Genomic DNA, 22,605 nt, shown 5'->3' on the forward strand with positions numbered 1-22,605 from the left:
TTCTTATCCGTTGTCACTCCTCAATGAGCAGGTGCAGGAGAAAATGTTCGATATAATGCTGGTGAAGGGGAGGTGTTCATATCGACGCTCGATGCGCACCTCCTATTTTGTGCTAACAGCTGCCTGAAAGTGGACTACAGGAGCTTCATCTCAAAGCTCTCTTCGCCGCCCCGTGGGGACGTTTTCTAGTTGGCCCCGCGGCGCTATGTCGCGTGGATAAGCGATAAGCGTGCACCGTTTTTCCAAGCGCTTGGGTGGGCTTCGTTTAGAATTTGCGGAAACATTTGCCTCGCTCGCCGCTAGCGGTCATCCCGCTAACCGGCTGCCGCGCGCTTTCTCGCTTTCCGCATCCGTCTAATCGATTTTGCTTGCTTGTCATTTTTATTCGTCCCCTCACTGCTCGGATGAGCAGCCGTCAAGGCCTCTCCCGGCCTGTGACGAATCGCTCACAGATGTTAGTGCAAAATTGAAAAGGAAAGAATCGTTTTTTTTTTCTCTCAACCGCTCAGTGGTGCGTTACGGTTGATCGGGACAGCTAGTGAGCGCCGCAAATCTGACGTTGGATCTCGCCGCAGCTGCGGGGGTAACGCTGCGCTGTGGAATCGCAGTGGTCAACTAAACGTTTTGCGAGCGCAGGGTTTGTAACTCTTGTGCAATGCGTAATACCGCCGCGGTGATGTGCGTTCTGTTGCTACGCGCGAGCGCGTGATTTCGACTCTGGGCCCTCGCGGCTTTGTGTTTCTGGTTCAGGCAGACTACAAGAACACTTGGTAATGCGCACAACGTTCCAACTTAGGTGGCCCTAATTTATCGGTAGCTTCCTAGTGAACTACGGCTTACTTCATAACCGGTGGTTTATTGTCCAAACGTAGATTCTGTGCCTTATGAACAATTAAAAAAAAATTTTAAATCTGCAATTGACAATCGTTTGTGTGTGTGTCCCGCGCGTAGCTTTGCAATTGCAGCGTCAAGCGTGGGACTTGTTTTATTCAGCTTAAAGGGACACTGAAGTGATATGTAAACATTGCGGGATTACTAGCGCAAATTGTAGTCCGGAGTCCCCAGGCCATGTTTCGACCACTCTAGGCGCGTTTACGCGATTTTATTTAGTAGAAAAACTAATTCGAAAACGCTGTCCTCCTCTCTTTACGCTCGCCCATTTTCTGTGGCGTTTTCGTGTGACGTCAGGAGGGGATGAGCTGGCAATTGGCTGCGCCACGGCTGCGCTACTGCACGGCTCCCCGGCCGACAGAGTCAGTCGGCCCAGCGTTTCGTCCGCCGGCCGCCGGCGGGTCGTCGCAATCAAGGAGGTTAAAAAAAATTTCTTGGTCGCAATTCGTTCGCTTAGTTGAAACGAAGCCAGGACACGTTTGTGAATGGAAGAATGTGCCTTTCTTTACTTGGTTTGTTTGTACACTGTATCTAGCTCCAAGTCAAGGTCGCTTCACACAAGCGCTGCACATGCGACGCTTCGCTGACTGGTACGCCAGTAGGAAAATATAAGGCCTCTTGAAGGCGGGAGAAGAGTCAGCGAAGTCAATATAGGTACTAAGGAAATAAAATCAACAGATATTTCTGTACAGCGTAAAACTAGGGCGCGGGAAGCACTTCTTTGCGCTGGGCTAACAAGCACAGCGGTCAGCAGCACGACTACGCATCTGCGAACGCTTTTCCGTCTACGAAATGCAATTGCTAGACGTGAGCTACTGTGGAAACTCGGGCGACGCTTACTGCACGATCGCAGTACAACAAATAGTCACCTAAGCGGCTTGAAATGCCAAAACTAAATAAAAGTGTAAACCGGTTGTACAATATATACCCTATATTAGCAAGGCATTCGCGTCCCGGTCCGTGGCCTAGCGGTCTGGGGCGCCAGGAATTCACCGCAAATGTTTTGTCACGAGTTCGAATCCCCGCGGGTACGTGCCTTTTTTTTTTTTTTGTAAGTTAACTTTTTTGTTTTCCGCCGATGTTTTCTATATTGAGTTCACCTTTTTTGGGGCCGCAACGTTCATGGCTACACGAACTAGTTCGCAAAACGCGCGCAGGCTGGCACTGGCGCGCTAGCGAGTTCTCGTTGGCGTGCTGTTGCCATAAGCACCGACTGCTTGCAGGCAGTGGGCGCAGGCCAGAATGAACAGACCCTTGGCCTGGTGCGAACACGCTTTTTACGATACAGGCATGAGGGAGGCAAGCTCCAAATATGGGGGAAAAGCGCATGACATTTGGGCGTCTGCGGGTACGCGGAGGGCGTTCATGCACTGCGTAGGTCTCGGCTAGTGAATGCTACGACTACAAGCCGTCCTGGGAGGCTTATCTTGTGCATTTTACAGCCGACAACATGGCAGAAGCGCGGTACGATGATTACTGAGATATTGAGAATGCCCATCCAACAAAGCCATTGGTTATGTTTTACAGAACCGAAACCGAAACCAAAACTTGTGTGATTGCTAACCTTGGGCATCGTCCAATCACGGCGCCCCTCCTCTCAACGTCACAGCCTTAGTTGGTGCGGCCGCCGCAAACCGCGCATGGTAGTTTTTCTTCTTTCGCGCTTTGTAAAATAATTACCGATTTGTCAACCGGATAAACGATGAAAAGTGTGCTAATTTGAGCCAGTCTACGCAGTGCAAGCAAAAACGGGAGCTTGACAAATTCACTTCAGTGTCCCTTTAAAATGTCATGTGGATAACCGGGAACGAAAATTGTAGTGTTCCTCCTCCTCTTTCTTTTTTTTTTTTTTTTTTTTTTTTTTTTTGCGTCGTCCGCATCTCGGCTGTGGCACGCAGTCTGCTGCGGTGGCCCGTGCTGGCCCGCGTGGGTGGCCCTTTGTGACGAAAAGCTCCACCACTTTCCGGCACCTCGAGATCCCGTCTCGCCGCTTGAATGAGACCGCGGCCTGCGCTTTGCGTCCATCCGTCGGTCCGCTGCTTTCGAAAGCCGCACCTCTGTGAACGCGCGCGCGCACTGTCTTCACTCTCTCTCTCTCTCTCTCTCTCTCTCTCTCTCTCTCTCTCTCTCTCTCTCTCTCTCTCTCTCTGTGTGTGTGTGCGTGCGTGCGTGCGTGCGTGCGTGCGTGCGATGCCGTGACGCGACGCGACGCTACTTTCCAGACTCGGCATCCCGAGCATCGGCAACACTTACCACGCCGTTTATCGGTCTTGCATCGGAAACAAGGCCTCCATGTAGAAATTCAAATATATCTGCATGGAGGCCTTGTTTCAGCTAGTATATTGTCCGCACGTCTGCGTACGGGACGACGCATCGCCGTCACGACCCCGCTCCCCCACACCAAGTTAGAATGATTCCAAAGCATTCTCTCTGCTGAGCGAACATGGAACAGGGGAAACTGTCAAGTCTTCGAACATGAAGGGGGGGGGGGGAGTTGTCACGCTACGTTAAGCGCGTTCTTTCCGTGAGTGCATTTGTGTGCCCGGTTAAATGTGAATAGTAGGATGTGGAAGGAAGCACACGTCGCCAACAATCTTTAAATGCGGGGTTCGCACGTGTACACTGGCAGATAGTAGTACTACATACGTTATCCTCGTCGCGACGAGCTTGTAGAATGCCCCGGAGCACCAAAGCGACCGGGAAGGACAGTCCGAAACTGCGGCAATTCATTGTCATTTCGCGACCGTGAGATCTTATCATTCCGGTTTTATTTTTCATTTTTGTCGTCCCCGTACGTATAGATATCTGTATACAAAATGAAAAGCGTGCAGCTTCCTAGCGGCTTACATTTTCCCGGCTGTAGCAGCGTCCTCGCGGCCACGTCTTTGGGCGCGAGTGTTCGACCGCTATATAGTTCGGGAAGTGTTTTCGAGGCGCGTTGCATGCTTTCGCGTCCGCGCACTCTGGTCGCTCGGTCTTTCCTTCGCCGCAGCCTCGCTGCCTTTTCTCTCGGGGTTATGCCGCGGGTTATCTTCGAAACGGGCTGTTCCAATTTGTCCCCCCTCCCCCCTTTTGTTTTTCCTGCCGTTGCTCTTCGCCGAGGGAACACTTCCTTTCCATGCATCGCGCGACATAATCTCGCGGAAATGTGAAATATATCTGCGTTGCTGTCTGCTAGCTGCGGCGGCTATTTTTACCGTGCGCTCCATCCCCCTCGTCTTCTGGGCCCTGATGTGGCCTCGCTGAATGGAAGCGATGGTCAAGCTGCGTTTATTAACGCCCTTATACGTTAACGTTACCGCCTCCGAATGCGCGCATTGAAAGCGAGCCACATGCCGTCGTCGGGTCTCCTTTGCAGTTTAGCTAGTTGTTCAAGTACAGTTAAACCTGGATATAACGAAATCCGAAATGTTTCGTTACGTGCAGGTTTCGAGTTAAGGCTCGCGTGAATGAACCGGAGAAGAAACCAAAATGCTAGACATCAGTGATGGTGAACTCGCCCTTCAAGGATTTATTTCACAGTGACAAACTGCGTGATTTCCGTCTGCTGCTTCCAAGACGCGAGGTCATCACTTACCCCCGTACTCACAAACGTAACTGAAGTATCTCTTTGGCTTTTGACACTTTTTAGGCGACTTAACGCCTTTCGAGCAGCCAAACTTATCCTGAAAGACGTACGCATTTTCGCGAAGTTAAAAAAATGATATGGGGGTGCTAGCTGAGATACTGTAGCGGCGGCGACGTTCCTTCTCGCCGGCAGGGGACGGCATTTAAAATTGGGAGCTTGTCTTCGAGAGGCAAAACTTTTCATCTTCTGGCAGCAGAAATAATCTCCGGCAGACACCACAGATAGCACTGGAGACGCGCGACTACACGCCGACAGGCATGGCCTATCTGTCCGACACCGCACTCACACCGGGAAACGCAAGGTAGTTCGCGTTGAGGGCGAAATCGCTAAATTAGTGCCTTTCTGCAGCCGATTTTTCGGGAAAAAGCGGAAAAAACAACGGCTGATCAGCGTTGCGAATTCGTTGCATCAAGTTTAACCGCCGCAACACCTTCGTTGCATACAGGTCGCAAACACGTGGATTTCAATGGGGCTGGCACTGGGGAATTGAAAAACTTCGTTACATCCAGGTTTAACGCTACTCGATAAAGGAGCATTCTCTGGACTGTGAAGGCTTCGTTCGTGCACGCTAACTGCCAAAAGTCTGTCGACTCTGCGGCGAAGAGAGCCCCGGCAGCCTATAAATCTGGGGATGAATCAGGGCTGCATCCGGGCCTCGATGGTAATGGTCGTATGGCCCGGCCCGGTCCAACACCCTATTTTAAGGGCTCGGCTATTCTCGCGGCCTGTTCCCGGCGCTGTAACAGGCAAGATTGAACCCGCAAGGTGTGTTGTAGTAATCTGCTTTATTCCGCTATAAAACTTCTGCACGAAAAATAATTATAGATTATGGGCTAGCCATGACTTTTTCTCGGATTCTCGATAATCCAAAGTCGTTTAATTGGAATTCTCAGTTAATTGGAAGTGATATTCTGGTCCTGGCAATTTTACATGCAATTCAATAGAAGAAATCGCTCCATAATTCGAACCCGCCGCGGTGGCTCAGTGGCTAAGGCGTTGTGCTTCTGAGCACGAGGACGCGAGTTCGATTACCGGCCGCGGCGGCCGTTTTTCTGGTGGAGGCGAAAAGCGAAAACGCCCGTGTGTACGGCGCACGTTAAAGATCCCCAGGTGGTCAAAATTAATCCGGAGCTTTCGATCCACTACGGCGCGCCTCATCGCCTGCGTTGCGTCGGCGCGTTAAACACTACAATCAATCAATCAATCAATCAATCAATCAATCAATCAATCAATCAGTCAGTCAAGCTCCATAATTCGAAGCTAAAACTCATTATATCGGCTAATTGAAGTTATTTCGAATAAAGAGCATCGAGGGGACCGTCGGCTCGATAAAATTCAAAATTTTCATGCAGTCACCGAAACAGCGTCGTACACTGCACTAGTCGGTGCCACCGCAACTGAGGCAGTGCACAGCCGATAAAGCGGCAGTTCAGTTGAGGATCGCGCCAGTGTACGCATATCTCTGTTTTCAGGTCCTCAAGCTTTGTTGCGCACAGCGCCCTGTGCACAGTTTCCGTGGTGGGCGCTTCAGGCTACGAGTTTAGCGCGACAGCTGGGTTTGGCGCGTCCTTTCTCTAGTGCCTCCGTGAAGACAAGGCATCTCTGAAGACGAGTCTTTTTCTCCGCCAACTTTGCTTCTCGCGTGATGGCACCTCTTGCGGTACTTCGGTGGTGTATTGGTGTCATATCACTCTCCAGACCCGAACGTGTCATCGTGTGTTTTCGGTGTGCCTTGGTTCTCTTGCCGGAGGAGATGCTGCCTCATCCGCTTGGCTATGCTCCCATTTTTCCTTTTTTTTTTGTATATTTAGATTTTCGCTGGTGTGGTATGTGCCCCTTTCAGAAATGTAATTAATTCTGTCCAGTTCCAATTTCACCTTTGGTGGCAGTCGGAAGCTGTGACGGCCGCGTATATTGCACGCCAGGCTTGGATTACAAAGCAGTTTACACGTATCAGTTAGTGGCGTGCAGTTGTTAGTTCCCCGCCATTTGTCGTCCAAGCTTTTCACAGTTTGTTATTGGCAGGGGGAAAGGGTTTTTTTTTTTTCCGACCAATGATAAAAGTTCTAGCGAGAAACAGTGTCGGGAACCTGCTCCCTCATTCGGCGAGGAGGCGTCGCTCTTGAAGAGCGGGATCTGAATGCCTGCATGCGCCGCAGCGGATGCTTGACGCAGAGTCGGCTACACGCGTGTTAATCCCCTTCGAGAAGAATCTCGAGAACGATCGCCTGCAGTGCTTTGGAAGCTCCGTTGAGTGCCATCAGCTGGCGGGTGCAAAATTTGGACCTGACTGTCCATCTTGGTCTTGCTGCGCGTATCCTCCTCCTCGTCCTCTGTCCTAGGAGCGCGTGCCTGTTGCGCGTCCTTGGGGCGGATTCAGTCAGTCAAGTAATCACAAGCGGCGTCTCCGTTCCGCACCGCGCCTGCTAATTGTCGTGACGGCGCCCTCGACATCACGGGCGGCCGACCGGCAGAGCAGAGGTGCTCGCCACCCGCCGGGAGCACTGTCGCTCTTCCCGGCATGCACGGCGTGAACGTTTTTGAAAAGTGAAGGCCGACCTACTTCGTATCAAGGCCGTCTCGCCGCCCTCTCTCACTGGGGTCCTCTTTTTAAGCCGCACCCCTCTCTCGCCCGCTGCATTGTTGCCTCGGTATTGCACTTCGCACTGGCTATGGCGGATTTGTGTGCGTCGTACTTTATTAACAAAAGAAAAAAAAAGGGACCCTGTATGGATGAGTGGATCGGGCAGCGGGAGTTTTAATAGTAGCATCTTCCTCCCATTGAACTCGTGCGAGAATAAACCTTGTGTTAATGTACATGCATGTCTGTCTCCAATGGTCGGGATGAAAAAATCGAAGTTTCATAAGAGGCAATGAGCTGTCCGCTGCTGACTGAGCCGCAGGTAGCATTTCTGCCATACGTTCGGGGAACAGCACGTTGTTGAATGGGGAAAGAGAGAAAAGTACACCTTAAGCAGCAAATGGACGCAGTCAACGGTGGCGGTCGGATGGGTGCGCTGCGAAATGCGGCCGCATGATGAAAGCTCGTTTCCCGCCCTATCAATAGCCAGGCGTTGTACCGCACGCCGCCAGACATCGATTCTTTTCTGCTTCCCACTGCTGGCGGAGGCATTGCGCAGTTGGCGTCTGATCATCCTGCGGAATCCTCGGCTGCGCAACAGATAGCGGATATCGTTCGATCCTGTTTCGCTTTCCTCCGTGCTATTCTGCCGCAGCGGCGGTTAGCCGAGGCGCTCCGGAGTCACCCTTCGCCCTAATTTCCCCGCGTGGTGCCCCGCCGGCGCTCTCCCTTTCGTTGGGCCGGATATGCATGTATCGGGGTTGGCCTGGGCGCGCTCCCGGCGCCGATGCCGATCGTGCACCGCTCCTCCTTTCTTGCGCCACGCACGGGGTTAGGGGGAAAGGGGGGGGGGGGGGGGGGGGGGGGGCTGCTCGGAGCTTCATCTTCCGCGGCCAGCGCACCTGTGGTCCCCGTAGGCGTTGGCAACCCTATTACGTGCGGCTCATTGCACGCTGCTCGCGCGCACCGGTCATGGTCGGCTGGCTTCGATATGCGTCCGTCCGCCCGCACAGTTCAAGCACGTGTGTTCAGCTCGGGCATTCCGCCGCTTTTTCTTCCCGAATCTTCGGCTGAAAGCCTCTCTTCCGTTGTTACCTCATCTCGACAATGTGTGCTCGGTGAACAAAATAAAAAAAAATGGCGCAGCTTGCACTGGTGGTGCAAGGCTGAAGAAACAGCGGAGCTAATTGGTCTACCTAGCTTTCGCTTTCACGTCTTGCTAGGCTCGGCTAAGTGTTTGAGGGGTGAGGCTTAGTTTAGCCGGATTTTACAAGGCCGTTCCTTTCGGTCCCCCAAACTGGCAGCGGATCCCAGGGGGGAAGAAGCTAGGTCGGCGTTCAGCTCCGCTGTTTCTCCACCCTTGCACTACCAGTGCAAGCTGCGTTAATTTTTTTTAGTTGCGTTTTAGTAGCCCCAGAAAGACTATCACCTTTAAAATAGTGTAGTAAAGGGGGCGCATACGCATATTCCCCTTGTGCTCACACTCGAGCAGGCGCGAAAGCCGGCTTCACTGTTATAATACCCCTTCTGCGGTGGTGCACCCTTTACAGGCGGCACAATTTTTTTTCTTGGTATTTTGTTTTTGCTAACTCCACCGGACCAAGCTCAGGCTTAAACAGCTGGGGTTTTATAAAATGCGTTGTGGGTTATTGGGTGTTTTGGTGCTAAAGATTTGGTTTCGAACTTATTGTTTGTAAAAATAGGTTGCAAGTGTGAATGCCCGGGCGAAGATACAAAAAACACCGCAACAACTGGCTACAAGGCCCTAGATTTGAGGATTGAAAGACGACAGTAAGATCCTGCTGAGGGCAGCAAATACAGGCTCTTTTTCACTCTGACTGCGAACTTAGCGTGACGCTGTAATAATATTCAAATTGAGCGATGAAAATAAGCTTCAAATATAAAAAATGCATTTGTAGATGGGAAGATCGAGTGGAAGTGTAAAAAAACGTAATCGCATGTTGCCTTGAAAGTTGCAATACACGTATTATTTTTCATTTGGGAAGGACAAGGACGATTGGATAATTTAAACCAAACACTAAAACACAGTTTCATCAGGAATTAGTGTTTCTCCTTTTAGTGATGAAATTTTCTTATCAGCACCCAACAGACCGTCGAAGTTTTTGAGGCGTGCTCCTATGTAGCACAGGTTTTGAGGGTTAAAACGCGTTGTTAAGGCGGTGCGCTGATGAGCACGAGGACGTGGGTTCGATTCCCGGCCGCGGCGGCGGCTTTTCTGGTGGAGGCGAAAAGCGGAAACGCCAGTGTGTGCGAGATTTCGGCGCATGTTAATCCCCAGGTGGCCAAAATTAATCCGGAGCCATCCACTACGGCGCGCCTCATCGCCCGCGTTGCGTCGGCGCGTTAAACCCTACAATCACGAGGGTTAAAACGCGTGTTGGGGCTCACACCCCTGTCCCTCTGCTTCCCAAGCGCGGGTTGCAACCACTCGGCCACCGCTCCCTATTAAAACGTTTTGGAGGGGGTACTCGTGTATGTGAACGGTTCTGTCGGCGGCTTTGGTTGCCTGTTGGTGGCCGAAAAATCCGTCGTGACCTGTAGGCGTTGCCTCGGTTCCAAACTAACTGCAAAATAAAGGAAAAATTGGCATAAATTTGTTGTTTCGAAGGGATCGGGATTAGTATAGAATATATATTGGGAGAGGGTCTGTGTGTTCATTCGCGCACGCGTGCGCATTAATTGTAAATTTCCTGCTCACTAACGCGGAAGGTGCTGATGATGACGTCATAGTTCGCCAGGCGCCGAGCTATGATAGTGGCACTTCTCTTTCGGACGTTCGGGGGCGTGTGATCTTCCCTTGTGTACTCATCTGTTGCGGCAGCTCCCAGAAAGGGATAGTGCATGAGCGCTGCTACTGTCCTCAGTGAGAAGCCGTGTACCCTTCGTCGTTCTGATTGGTCAGTTGGCAAGGGGCACGTCGGGTGGTGATGATGCGTCGGGACACGTACGTGTGCAAATTATTGCTTGGATTCCGTGATTACAAAAAGCCGGGGCTCTTTTCAGGTAGGGCCGTCCGGTCTCCAGAGAACCAGAACCTGCCCGGGGTCATTCCTACAGCTGCACGTGCCACGTAACTCGCAGGGGGTTGGCCAAGAATGGTTGGAGGTTTCCGAGCACCCACTCGCAGTGCGACTTCCGTCATGTACCGGCCCCTGCAGTCTGTGGCCGCATGGTCTCGGCGTCGCGCTTGACGTCAGCCGGCGCAGCAACCTTAAACGGCGCAGCGGCCCGTCAACGCTGTTCCGACGTGTTTTGCTTTTTCCAATGCGGTTTGCTCCTTCCAACCTGTGGGGTCCTTTCCCCTCTCTTCCTTTGTAAGCATTGTTGCGCCGAGGCAGACGAGACGCGCAGAATGGAGGCTGCTTGCGTGAGAAAGGACGCGTAGAGGTGATCGCGCCGGTCTTCGCCAAGGGGGTGGTGGCCGTCAGCCGTGACTTCTTCTTCCAGCGGTGCCGGGGAACAGCAGTGGCGGGTTTTCAGCCTTCGCGAACAGCGTTCGAGCAGTGCAGTCCCGGCCCGGAAAATAGAGAGCCGAGACGGGGGCGTGGTCTCCCGACACATGCGCTGGCGGCGCGGGTACGCGCGTAGCCGGGGCCGCCGGTGTAGCGTCGTTCCCTCTCAAGAGTGAACAGAGCAAGGAGGCGACGGTGGAAGGGCAGAAAGGCGCGTCGCCAGACAGGTCACGACGCTGGGACCAGAACGCGATGCGAAAGCCGGCGAGCGTGGCCGATGCTAAGCAAAAACAAAGCACGCAAGGGAGAGGACAGCCGGCGTTTATGGAACCTCGCTTTCTCTCTAGAATTCGCACGAGGGAGGAAGCATCCCATCGGCGCACCTGCCTGCCTGCCCGCCCTCCGGGCGGCGAGAGCTAACGCGACAGGCCCAGTAGTTCTGTTTGTGTGGCGGCCGAGCGTCGGAAGTCGTCAGCGCAAGTCAGCCCGCCACGCAGAGCAAAATAAAAAGGAGCAGAATGAGCGCAAAAATAGCCGGTGTAACAATAGGGAAAGGCGCTCGCTGTACGCTCGCGTGTCCCTTCTCTCTCCTGCCCCTCTGCGCGAACGTGCGGCAGTCCGGCAGTTTCGCGTCGTACGCTGGTCGCGCGGTCCGCGTAGCGCGAACAATGCCGCAACGCCGTGCGCTTGATAAAGACAGTTTATAGATGCAGCAGCCGTCCACGACGTCCTTGTGTCAGTCGACGCACCGATGCCGCCGGCTCGGGGTCTTCGCCGTTAGCGAGCCACCTAGCGCCGCCCAGTGACGTCACAGCGCCGGCCGGCGGCGGGGAACTCGTTTCGCTCTTGGCGTCGCCGCGTGCCGCACCGCTGTCCTCGGCCGAGACGGCGTTCTGCATTGTCCCGGGTCGCCCGCACTCGGGGTGGTTCACCCTCGCCACGCCCCCACCTCGCATTATGATGCCGACGCTGTCGGTTCTGCATCGGCCGCCCAGCCGCAAGGTCCTCTGACGCCGAGCCCCAGGGCGTCCCGCGGAGCGCATCCCTCCGGCGGCCGTCGTCTGCTTCCGGCCTTCACTAGTGTGTCGCCGCGCGGCCCTGCACTGGCAGCGACGGTGATGAGTCCGCGCTCTCCACGGTGCTGCCGACGCTGAGCGAGCCCGCGAACCCGAAGACGGCGGGCCTCGGAAGCGGTCCGGATGAGTCGCTTCTGGTACCCGAGCTATGCCCAGCTGCCGTTCCGCCTGTGCCCGCGCAGTGAAATCGGCCACAACCGGCCCTTCGTCATTCCGCCGCCTGTCGTGCCGGCCAATGGACCTCAGAAGGGGGCCCCCCGCTCGCCGGTGCCGCCCACGTCGGCCACGGTATACGCACCGGTTCCCTCATTCGTCTGTTCATCTGCCGCGTTCCGGTGGCACTCCGCGGGGCAGCTCTTGCCGTCTAGCGTGAGCTACCACTCTGTAGGCATCCGCAAGGGAGTTCTACGATCCGGTAGCAGTTCCTTGCGAATGGTCGAGGCTTGAGCACAGTTGAGCTCAGTATATATTTTTACGTGTGTCACATTGTATTGGTACCCATTTGTCGCTTTCCAACAAAGTTCCCTCTTTTTGCTCTCTCTCGTGTGTGCACTGCTTGAATGCATCACCTTGATTTCTTGTCACTGTTTTAGACTCCTTCCCATATAAATGATGCCAGCGGCGTACGCACGATGCAACTAACAGAAATACGGCCACACTAAGAAAAGGGGTGCTAAGGGTGGAACCTTTCTGAGCGCAGAGGAAGTCTCGAAGGGATGGGAGCCGTTGAAGTTCTTCCGGAAGCTTGATGAAAGCTGGGGGTTGTTACTGGGAGGACGCGACAATGTGGTAATGTTTTCTTCATTCTCCTTGCCCCCGTATTTCTTGCGCGTTTTGCTGTCAGGCGGCCCTGTGTGTTTCCGATGGAAGTCTAAACGGAGAAATGCTTTAAACTAAACTGGCAGCCAAAGTTTTAACCGCCTGCTTTGTCTGACGTGTCGTTGCTTGATGACGGTGTTGCAGACTATCTCGCGAAATTTGTCAGGATGGAGCCACTTTTTGGGCGAACCCGCCCACATGCGACCTCGTGGTGAGGACATGTTGGACTTGCGTGTGCAGATCCACGGCCACTAGACGAAATTTGGGGAGAACCCACTTTCAGGAACGTGGCTGACGTTGGTCGGCCCGTATTTACGGTTGCACTGGACGCGTCGGGTGCACTTTGCACCGCGATTGCGTGCCTCGTCACAAATTTTTCGAGAGGCCCCCGTAGCCAGACCAGGTCGGCCGGACCATGCAGTATGGCTGCATTGGCTCCGTATACCTCCATCCTTTTCACATCGGCTGCCGTGCCATAGCGTAGACCGAGGCTACGTCGTCGCGGACAAAATTGACTGGGAGAAGTGGCACAAGTAATGCTCCGCACTAATAAGTTAATGCCCAAAGCGTGCGTACAGTCATGGACAAATGAGGTGCGAACACGCAAATATGAACCAGAAAACGCAAAATCGAAAAATACTGCCCGTGGAGGTAAAATAATGGTGCGCTATAGGTAATTAGAAAATCCACATTTCCCAACTTCGTCTTTGAAACAAAGCCACGCGTCATTTTGACTTGCATGGGAAGAAATCGCGCTGTTTGTGTGCTCTGGTTCGTATTTTCGTGTTCGCCTTTCATTTATCCATGACTGTACATTCTATTTCGCAGTGTGCGAGCCGGCTGGGGACTACGCCCGCTGCGTTGTTTCTGAGCGTTGCACGACCTCGAATGGGATGCAAACCGTATACCGGGAGGGAAATGCTGTGTACATGATTTTTAAGCTGAAGGGTTTCTTGGCTAGATTGGCGAGAAAACGCACCTGATTGGCGTCCGCGATGTCCTCAAAAGCCGTGCCCGGAATCGCCATTGGCCGCGGCGCGTTCCATAGCGCGTGCATTAGAAAGGCCTTCAGCTTCTGTCGCAGCACCATGCATAGTGGTTCTGCTGCAAGTTGCTGCGGTAAGTCTGATGTAGAGGCTGTAGGCGTAGCGTCGACATGGGCAGAAGACTCGTCGATCAACCTAGCCGGAAGAAGCGCTTTCGAGTTCTCATCCCATAAGAGTATGCTTAGGGATCCTTTGCAGCTTTTTTTTTTTCTTTTCGGGAATATATGTGAATATAGTTGACAGACACATTTATTGGGCCATAATCCTTTAGAAGGCCAGTTGGTCCGCTTCACCCCAACGCACCGAAATGACCGATCACCAGGATCGAAATGACACATTGACCAGTGACGAAATCCGTAAAGCGATAAGGCTGGAAAAATGGCATTTGCGTTGTGGCGGCAATTCAGGTAGGACGTCTGTCACAGCCAGAGACCTTTCTATGTCTGACCGCGTTGTTCGTCATATCAGCGGCCACTGGACGCAGCGATGGGTCGGCCGTTCGTGTGAATTGTGGCAAAGCACGCTCACGGAAATGTGTAAGGTTGTGATGGGAGGGTCGGAAGGTGCTCCGAACTATGCTTTACTAAATGTTACGTTTGTAATAAATTGCGAGAACCGCACATTCGTTCGTTTACGTGATCTGGTGAACATAGCAATCGATGAATTGGGTAGCTGCCGATAATAAACTTTTATAATTACTGGTTTTAGAAAATTGAAGGCAGGCAACACAATTCATGTAAATTTGTGATCTCGATAGTCGTGAGAGAATTTGGAAGACATGTGCACTTTCAGTTGGTGTTTTAAGTCATAACGCGTATTGAGGGGCAGAGTGCGTAATATGCGTCAATCACCGTTGCATTTACGGGCAAGAAAGAAACCTTAAGGGACGCGCTGACGCGATTAACCAGAAGTGAACAGGGAGTGAGCTAACATTTGTGATTACCTGCCTTCAATGGGCGCGTGCAAACATGCGCCTAAAATGAGTAATTATAAAAACAGTCATTGATTTTCCAAATTTGCTAAGTTGTACTTTTTGTGCATTCAATATCTTTCCGGCCACATAAAACGACCGAAGCCCCTTTCGTAAGAAAAGATGGTTAAAACGTGAAGCTGCTTCGAGCGTGTCGGGATGGCGCAGTCGGATGCCTAGGTTCGATTCCGACCACGGTGAACGTTTTCTTCTTGAGGCGCTTGGTGTGCCTTCGCTTATCATCATCGTTTTGCGAAACCTATTTTGTATTTGTAAAGTTTACTTTCCTGCAGTGCATTTTGGCGCGGCATCGAACGTCATCACTGGGGCATAGAAAACGTCGCTTGAAAAAGTAATGTCGGAAATTACTGGGAACACCAAGTATCACTGCAGTTAAAAACGTTTCAACAAAGGGGAAGGTTTTTTTTTTTTTTCGGGCGAGATTTTTTTTTTTTTTTCGATTTTCAGTTTCAGAATTGATCTCGGGCTGTGTCGTAAGCCGTGCTGCTGTTATTATCATGCTTCTTAGTTTGCGGCAATGCGTGGTCAGCTACACCACTAAGTGCCGGAGCTATGCGGGGAAGCCAACATCATAGCGTGCTTGGGGGGCTAGATGTACGTAAATTCAAAGAAAACAAGAATTGTATGGGTCGGAGCTGCAGGGTACTAACGTGTTGCTGTTAACGATGCCTGTGCGTGCGCGCGCGCGAACGATTGAACGATCTAACAGTTCGGGCAAGCCTTCATTTCCCGTGTCAGTTTATACGTTCAAAAATACGCTTATCAAAGGTTGTCATGCATTTTCAAGCCACATGAGTACGGAAGAATAGAATTCGTATGAAGAAGTACTCTGTTCCAGAGAAGTTTAAGAGGCCCCAGGGTCATAGAGCGCTATATGGTGGAGTGGGGCGTAGGTATAAATAAACTTGTAACAACAAAGCCAACAACCTTCTCGTATTGTAGACTTGCAAGCCGTGAATGTTAGTTTCTGTTAGGCAACCTCTATGGCATCGAAGCTGCGCTCCTACTGCGTCCGTTGACAGTGGTGTCGTCGGGAGAGAGGGTGAAAGGTCACAGCGCAAGCCGTCTATACAGCATGACGAAGCCCTCTGGATACCCCTTTTGGCTAACGTGGTGTGCACCAAACGCAAAAGATGCAGCATTTCGCTGGAAAGTTGCCTGAAATCGATGCTTTTATGGATGCGGCTCTTTGAGAATGATTGCCGTCGTTGACGCGCTGCCTCACCGCTCGCACCTTTTTTTCCCTTTTACTTTTAAGGGATAGCCGAACATTTCATATCCGAAGCCCTTTTTTTTTTTTTTTTTTCACGAGCAGGGTGTATCTGTGTGACTATTTTTGTCTGTGGTGTTTAGTATTATTTCAAGATGTTAAATCCAATTTAGCTTAGCGAGTGAAATGAGGCCAATTAACCATATTTAATCATTTCTGTGTTGATGAAAAGTTATAAAACAACGTTTTAAAACATCGAGTAAAGTTTTGCTGCCTCCAACATTCAAAGATTTTAATTTTGAGGGTTAACTCGCCGAAGCTGTACACTTGGGCTTTGAGGCGCGCCGTTGTAGACGGCTGTGGACTAATTTTGACCACCTGTGGATCCTCAGCTTGCGCCGAAACCTCGACACACGGGCGTTTTCGCTTTTCGTCTGTCTGAAAAGCGGCCGCCGTGGCCTGCAATCGAACCGGCTTCCTTGGCTCGGCAGCACAACACCTTAGCCACTCAGCCACCGCGGCAGGGGTATGCTGCCTCCGAGGCAGCACACAGTATTGGGCCGATTATTGGCCGAAGCATGGCGTGCGTGGTATTGGGCCGGCATTACCAGTAATTGCCCGGCACACGCGAGTTGTGGTTGGGGATGGCGAGGGCTAGTCCGTGGTTGCCACCCTCCATCCGCTCTCATGAAACCTGGCAGGAAAAGCAAATAACGAATTGGATACCGCGGGATTCCCAGAACACGACGCCGGGAGAGACCGAAAACTGGTTGGGAAAAAGTTATTTTTCTTGCTCATCCTGCTCGCCCACAGGGATGACGTCAGCTGCCTGGGCGTAACTGTATTGTAATTCACCCTGGGCGTAATCATTTCTGCGCAAAAGAACGAACGAGTAGCCGTAGAATTGGTGAAATCACAAATTTAAGAGGGAAGAGGATGGCATCATGGAGCCCCGCGAAACTGCGAGTCCTGGCGGCCGTGTAGTTAGTGAGGCTGCCGTAAAGCGCGTCTTATCTTCTATCGTGCTAAGTTTCATGTATGCTGGTGACCTTGGGTCCCGCTACGCAACGGTATAAAGTGTAGCTCGAGTTGAATAGTGCAGAGTTATGTTCAGTAACAAGAGTTGAACTGGGCAGTGTAGCCACAAATAGCGGTGTTTCATTCATATCATCTTGCGAGAACAAAACAAAAATTCCGCAGCATGCACTAATGGTGTAAGGCTGGAGAAACAGCGGAGCTGGGAGTCGACCTAGCTTCTTAAGTTGTTAGATTTCGCGATGTTCTTGCTAGGCTATAGGCTATGTGCTCAGGGGTGAGGCCAAGATTAATTTGATTGATTGTGGGGTTTAACGCGCCGACGCAACGCAGGCGATGAGGCGCGCCGTAGTGGAGGGCTCCGGATTAATTTTGACCACCTGGGGATCTTTAACGTGCGCCGAAATCTCGTACACACGGGCGTTTTTGCTTTTCGCCTCCATCAGAAAAGCGGCCGCCGCGGCCGGGAATTGAACCCGCGACCGAGGCCAAGATTAGCCGGATTTTTACAAGGCCGTTCCTGTCGGTCCCCCACACTGACAGCGGTCCCCAGGTCCCGGGAAGAAGTTAGGTCCACCCCCAGTTCCGCTATATCTCCAGCCTTGCACCACTAGTGCAAGCTGCGTTAATTTTTGTTTTTGTTTTAGTATCCCGAGAAAGACAATCACCTTTAAAATCGCACGGTAAAGGGTGCGCGTACGCATATTCCCCCTTTGCGCAGCCTCGAGCAGGCGCGCAAGCCGGCTTCACTGTTATAATACCCCTTCTGCGGTGGTGCACCCTTTACAGGCGGCGCATTCATTTTTGTTTTTTTTTTTGCTAACGCCACCGGACCAAGCTCAAGCGTAAACAGCTCTGCTGTGTAAAAAAGTCATATGATTTCATGCCCAGTAACCGCCAAGCAGATACTTTTTCCCCCTTTGTATTGCGGGTTCCCGGCTTCTTTGCGGTGTCAAGATTTCAGTTCATTTCATTTCATTTCATTTCATTTATTGAAGCCTTAAGGGCCCGGAGGCATTACATAAGGCGAGGGCAAACAATATGTGAGGGACTCTTCATCACACAAATGGCCGAAAAAAGGAAGAAAAGACGAAGAAAAGACGAAGAAAGGGAAGGAGAAACATCGCTCAGAAAGGAAACAAGCAAGCAGAAAAATATTCAAAATCGTAGACTAGAAATAAAAGAGCAATATGCATAAGTAATAAGCATCAGAATGCATGGGTCACTATAAGTTTGTTACTAACATGGTTCAACTAGCAAGTCATTTTAACAAAAACCGTACGTCGCTCGACGTGTGTCCAGCAGCTTTTGTTTTCCGCCGTCTGCGATTTGAGCGCTAACGGTTGACCGGATGGTCTTAAAACTGCATGCGGAAAGGGCTGGTGTTACAGGATCGAGAGATAGTAGTGGAGGCGGTACCATCGAGTCATTGTCGATTAAAGCCGACAGCGACGGTTCCGAGGTGCCGCGCACCAGTCTCTGCCTGCAGAAGGCTCGGGTAGCCCGATCTTGGTTGCACCTGCGCCTGCCTCGTAGAACCGTAGTCGTCGACTGGCAAAGCGCCCAACGGGTGTTTGGCCTATACCTTCGGCATGTCGGGCCTATGTCCTATCGCATACGCATGACGTGCCGAGGTGTGTTGCCTTGACGTTTGTCTTGCATATTTGTTACGGGCCCTTGTTAAGTTTGGGATAAATAGCCGCTCATTTGTAGCGGGCACTGGCACCGAGCTCGTTTGAAGCTGCCCCGTAGCCCAGGTTTTTCCGCCCAGCTCCTTTTGGAAGCAGGCGGGCTCGTGAAACAGCAGATTAGACGGGATCTGACGTCTTACTTTATCCCCCACGCGGAGCTGCAGTCGAGCTCGTGCCCCGCCTTCGTTGTTAAGCTATTGTTTGATGTCGTTTCGAATGAGTTGGAGTACCCTGAACGGCCCTAGATTCCCGTGGGCCGCCCTGTCAGCGAAATTCCCATTGGCAGCTTTTAGCCCAAAACCCCCGATCGAAATTCCCATTCGCTGCGACGGCTGAACATATGCCCTCATGTGGATCGATCAGTTACGATGACAATAGCCGTCAGAAGCTCGCGTCCGTCCGATTCGCCAATTTCCGTTTGGCTGCGACGTCAACATATCCTACCCTCCCACTCACACCACCACAAAGGGATTGGACAATGATGACCTCAGCTGCTGCGAGAAAATCACGGCCAATTCACAGCACCCAATTTGGCTACTACGATTTTGCAATCCCGGCGAAATGGTAGCTTGTCATCTAGACGGGTTGGTGATCTTCGGGTCCGCACTAAGATTTCACATTGCCGGGGCCACTACCACACCACGGCTGAACGTGGAACCGAGTCTAAGGAGAGCCGGGCAGCTTTCTCTCCAGTCACGAGGCGACCCTCCGGCGCGGTCTGGATAAAGAAGACCCTGTGGGCTTTCTGTCGGGATAGTTCAGTAGTCAAAATATTTTGCGCCGGAATTGAGCCATTAGGGGGGGGGGGGGGGGTATGTAGGATTGTAACAATTGTAGCAAGTCACTGCTCGCATATCGCAGAGGTAGTGCGGGTGGCGGAAGGAAGTCGTCGGTAGCTAAAATACGTATGGTCGGCTTCTCCTAGCGCGGAGGAGCCATCGGGCAAGGCATGCTACCAGGTTGGTTCGTTTGCAGCTGGTCACTCGCGCGCCCAAGCGAAACGTCTCCGCTTGCTCGTTCAGTCAGCCAGCCGTGGCATGTTGGCTCGTTTGAATACCAAAAGCAATGTGTGCCAGGCTGCTGGGGTACAGCCTCAGCTTAACAGCGAGGTCGTCTTCACGAATTTCTTCTTTCGCGCCAGAGCACGCAGCGTGTACATGCTTACAGCGACTTCCGGGGCAGTTATGCGTCGCGTGGTTGATCGCTTTGGGCGCGTGTCTCAACGCTATGCGTGAAACGACATTTTATAGCTCTGTTTTCCGCACGTTGTGAAGTGCGCTGAGCGATGGTCCCGCGAGTGTCTGCTGCTTCTTCGGTCTTTTCACGCTGGCGCGTTGTTTTGCGTCTTCCGGGCTGGGAAAGTGGGAGTGCGTGCGCATGGTTGCGCGCTGCGGCGGATATGCGACCCACATATTTTCCCCCCGCGCCGCCGTGAAGCGTGAAGCCGGGCCCTTGCCTGCGCTGGCGGCAAGCGTGGCGCGGTCTCGAGCCCGGGCTGCGCTGATTAGAATAGAATCGGATCGGAAGTCGCCAGCCCGTGCACATGGTCGCTCCCGGAGCGTGTGTTTGTTTTCGCCGCCGCTGAATATTCACGAACGCCGGCGCTGCCCTTGACAGTCGTGCGCGCCGGAAGGCGCCGCGCGCTGGTGCCTGATGTATGAGTGCACAGCAGTGGCGGCGGCTTCGGGAGAAATCGGCATTGTTCGCGAGAAATCGTCGTTTGCGTGTCCGTCGCGCCGTCGACGTTCGTGCACCCTTTGGCTGGTCTGGCGAAAGGGCGCATTTCGACGCGCGGCGGAAACAATCCTGTCTAGACCGGTTCGATTTTTCTTTTCCTGCACGTGCAATGCAGGGGCCGTGGAGTTAATCGGCTAGCGTAACCGGCTAGCGTAATTGGGTAATGAACCTATCGTTTGCTTGTTTCTTAGTCCATTTGTCGGTGAATCATGTGCATCTTTTTGTGGCACCGCCTTTAGGCCTCGATCGGCTCGTGCCACGGTGCATGGGATTTGGCGGCAATGCTCCCGGGTTCGACATTTCGGCGCACGTTAAAGGTCCCCAGGTGGTCAAGATTAATCCGGAGCTCTCCACTATGGCGCGCCTCATCGCCTGTGTTGCGTCGGCGTTAAAATTCATAATCAATCAGCAGTGCTCCCGGGCCGGCCATTATAACTTTGTTCATAGCCAACTGCGCGAGTATTTTACTCGCCTTCTTCCGAGTGGCAGCACTACAGAAACAGCTTGCTGGGGGCGGGGCTTGATGGCCGCCTGTATGGTTTGCTTTGTGCACTTTGTGACATGTTCTTCAACATCGCAAAAAAACAAAAAAAAAAAAAAAGAAAGGAAATGGGAGGAAGAAATTCCAACCTTAATTGCTTATTTCTAAACAAATTCATCATTTGTCATCAAACAGAAGCCAGAAGAGCCATGAAAGGTCGGGTCTTCCAGTTAGAGCTGCCGCCTTTAGAGCTCCCTTAAAATGCACTTCCTCCAATACCCCTTGCACATTCATCCGCTTTCACGTTTTTTTTTTTTTTTCCGAGATTGTTTCAATGTATGCCTTAAAATTGTTTTTGTTGAGAAATTTTCTAATTACAATCACTTTTGCCGTGCCACCTGAGGCAAATGGCTGCCACCAGTCTTTTGTTAGATAAATTTTATTTCAGTATTTTACCAGCAGCAATACGTAAATGGGTCAATTACTCATTCAAAGGTTACAGATCAGTTGGCTCAAAGTTTTTAATTGGAGTGCACTCGTCATGCTTGTGTAGGTACTCCTCAGCCAGGCTGTTGATGTTTAGGTTTCACCATGGTTTATTTCACACATTGAAAATGTGTTGCCATGTTAGGTCTCTTTCACCATTGAAGACAGATTCCTTTTGAAATAGTTATTTTGCTTTTATGTTAGTACATTTGTGGAAAGCTTGCAAAGTCAAGAATAATGTTCCGGGAGCCGTTAAATAAAATAAACTTTAATGGTTCTACTGTGTCCCAGCCATTAATTTCATTTCAAGCTAGTACCAGATGTGTTATGTACAGACAGGACAGAATGCAAGAGTGTGTGTAGAACCCCTATATCTTTCTAAAAGCCCTGCGTGCTGTCGAGCGCTGTTAGACATTGGCCGTGGCCGTTTGCAAGGTTTGGTGCAGCGTCAGCGATTTGGTGATAGCAGATGACAGAGTGCAGGTGGCACTTCAACTCAACCACCTCAGCGACTTAGCAAGTGCCAGAACCGAAATTCCTTTCAGTGCAGCAGAGACCCACAGGCTATCTTGTTTCTTCTGAAAGTAGGGTCCGTCTCTACACTCTTCAAAATAGACTTGCCACCAACTGGGTTATATATTGTGCAGAGTAATACCGGTCTTTTGGGGAAAGCAGGAAAAATCTGCATGTGTTGAAAGGACCATGTTGAGGCTGGCGTTTTGCACATTTCTGTGCCTGCTTTGTAAATTTTTATGTTTAGCATTTTTGTAGTTAAATTTCTGTGACTATATAACCTGTTAAAGCCATGTTGAGACACATGAACACCACGAAGCCTTGTGAACTCGGGTGCCCCAGTGTTTGTCTTGAAACTTTCAGCAAAAGCAATTTTGTAACAAGTGCAGAACTGCTTCTATTCAGATTTTTTTCCGTGCGGAAAAAAAAAATATATTCAAATTCAGTGATTTGTGGCTCTAACGTCTTGAGTTGAGTCATCAGTGTTTTTTTTTTTTTTTTTTTCCTTTTTAAGTAAAGGGCACAGTCTGCAAACACTAATATCGCATTCGGTTCTGTGAGGCAAGCTAAATCAATTGTTAGAGCATATAAACTTGCATAGCTCCCCGAAGTGTGCCACTGATATGTGATGAGTGTAGGTAGTTCCTGGGTGGGAGGCATGAATTTCAAGTTGTGCAGTTGCTATGAAGAAAACTGTCTCTGTTCATTCTTTTTTTTTTTTTGGTTAAGGTAATTTGATTTGATTTTATATGGACACAGACATCAAAGTGTGAACTGCGCTTCTGTTCCTAAAAATACCATCCAGGTGCTAAGTGCAAGCATCTTTAGGGGAAGAGTATGTTCTGGCTTGTGCAGTGTTGCTTCTCAGCTGCTGGTGGTGTTGTGGCCCTTTGCCGGAATGTTGAAGTGATGGATAATCGTATCGAGGAGGCATGCGAGGGATGTTG

The 22,605-nt window shown here is 51.4% G+C and overlaps 1 protein-coding gene across 3 annotated transcripts in view; it reads left to right on the plus strand.

The window, feature by feature from the left end:
• The window catches only part of LOC144143435 (WD repeat-containing protein 47), a 180,260-nt gene that overhangs the window by 123,105 nt on the left and 34,550 nt on the right, over window positions 1-22,605 (plus strand). The window lies entirely within an intron of this gene.

This window comes from Haemaphysalis longicornis, unplaced genomic scaffold (assembly GCF_048455015.1).
Source record: "Haemaphysalis longicornis isolate Haplotype H1 unplaced genomic scaffold, Haemaphysalis longicornis Haplotype H1 scaffold_1, whole genome shotgun sequence".
Classification (NCBI taxonomy): Eukaryota; Metazoa; Arthropoda; class Arachnida; order Ixodida; family Ixodidae; genus Haemaphysalis; species Haemaphysalis longicornis.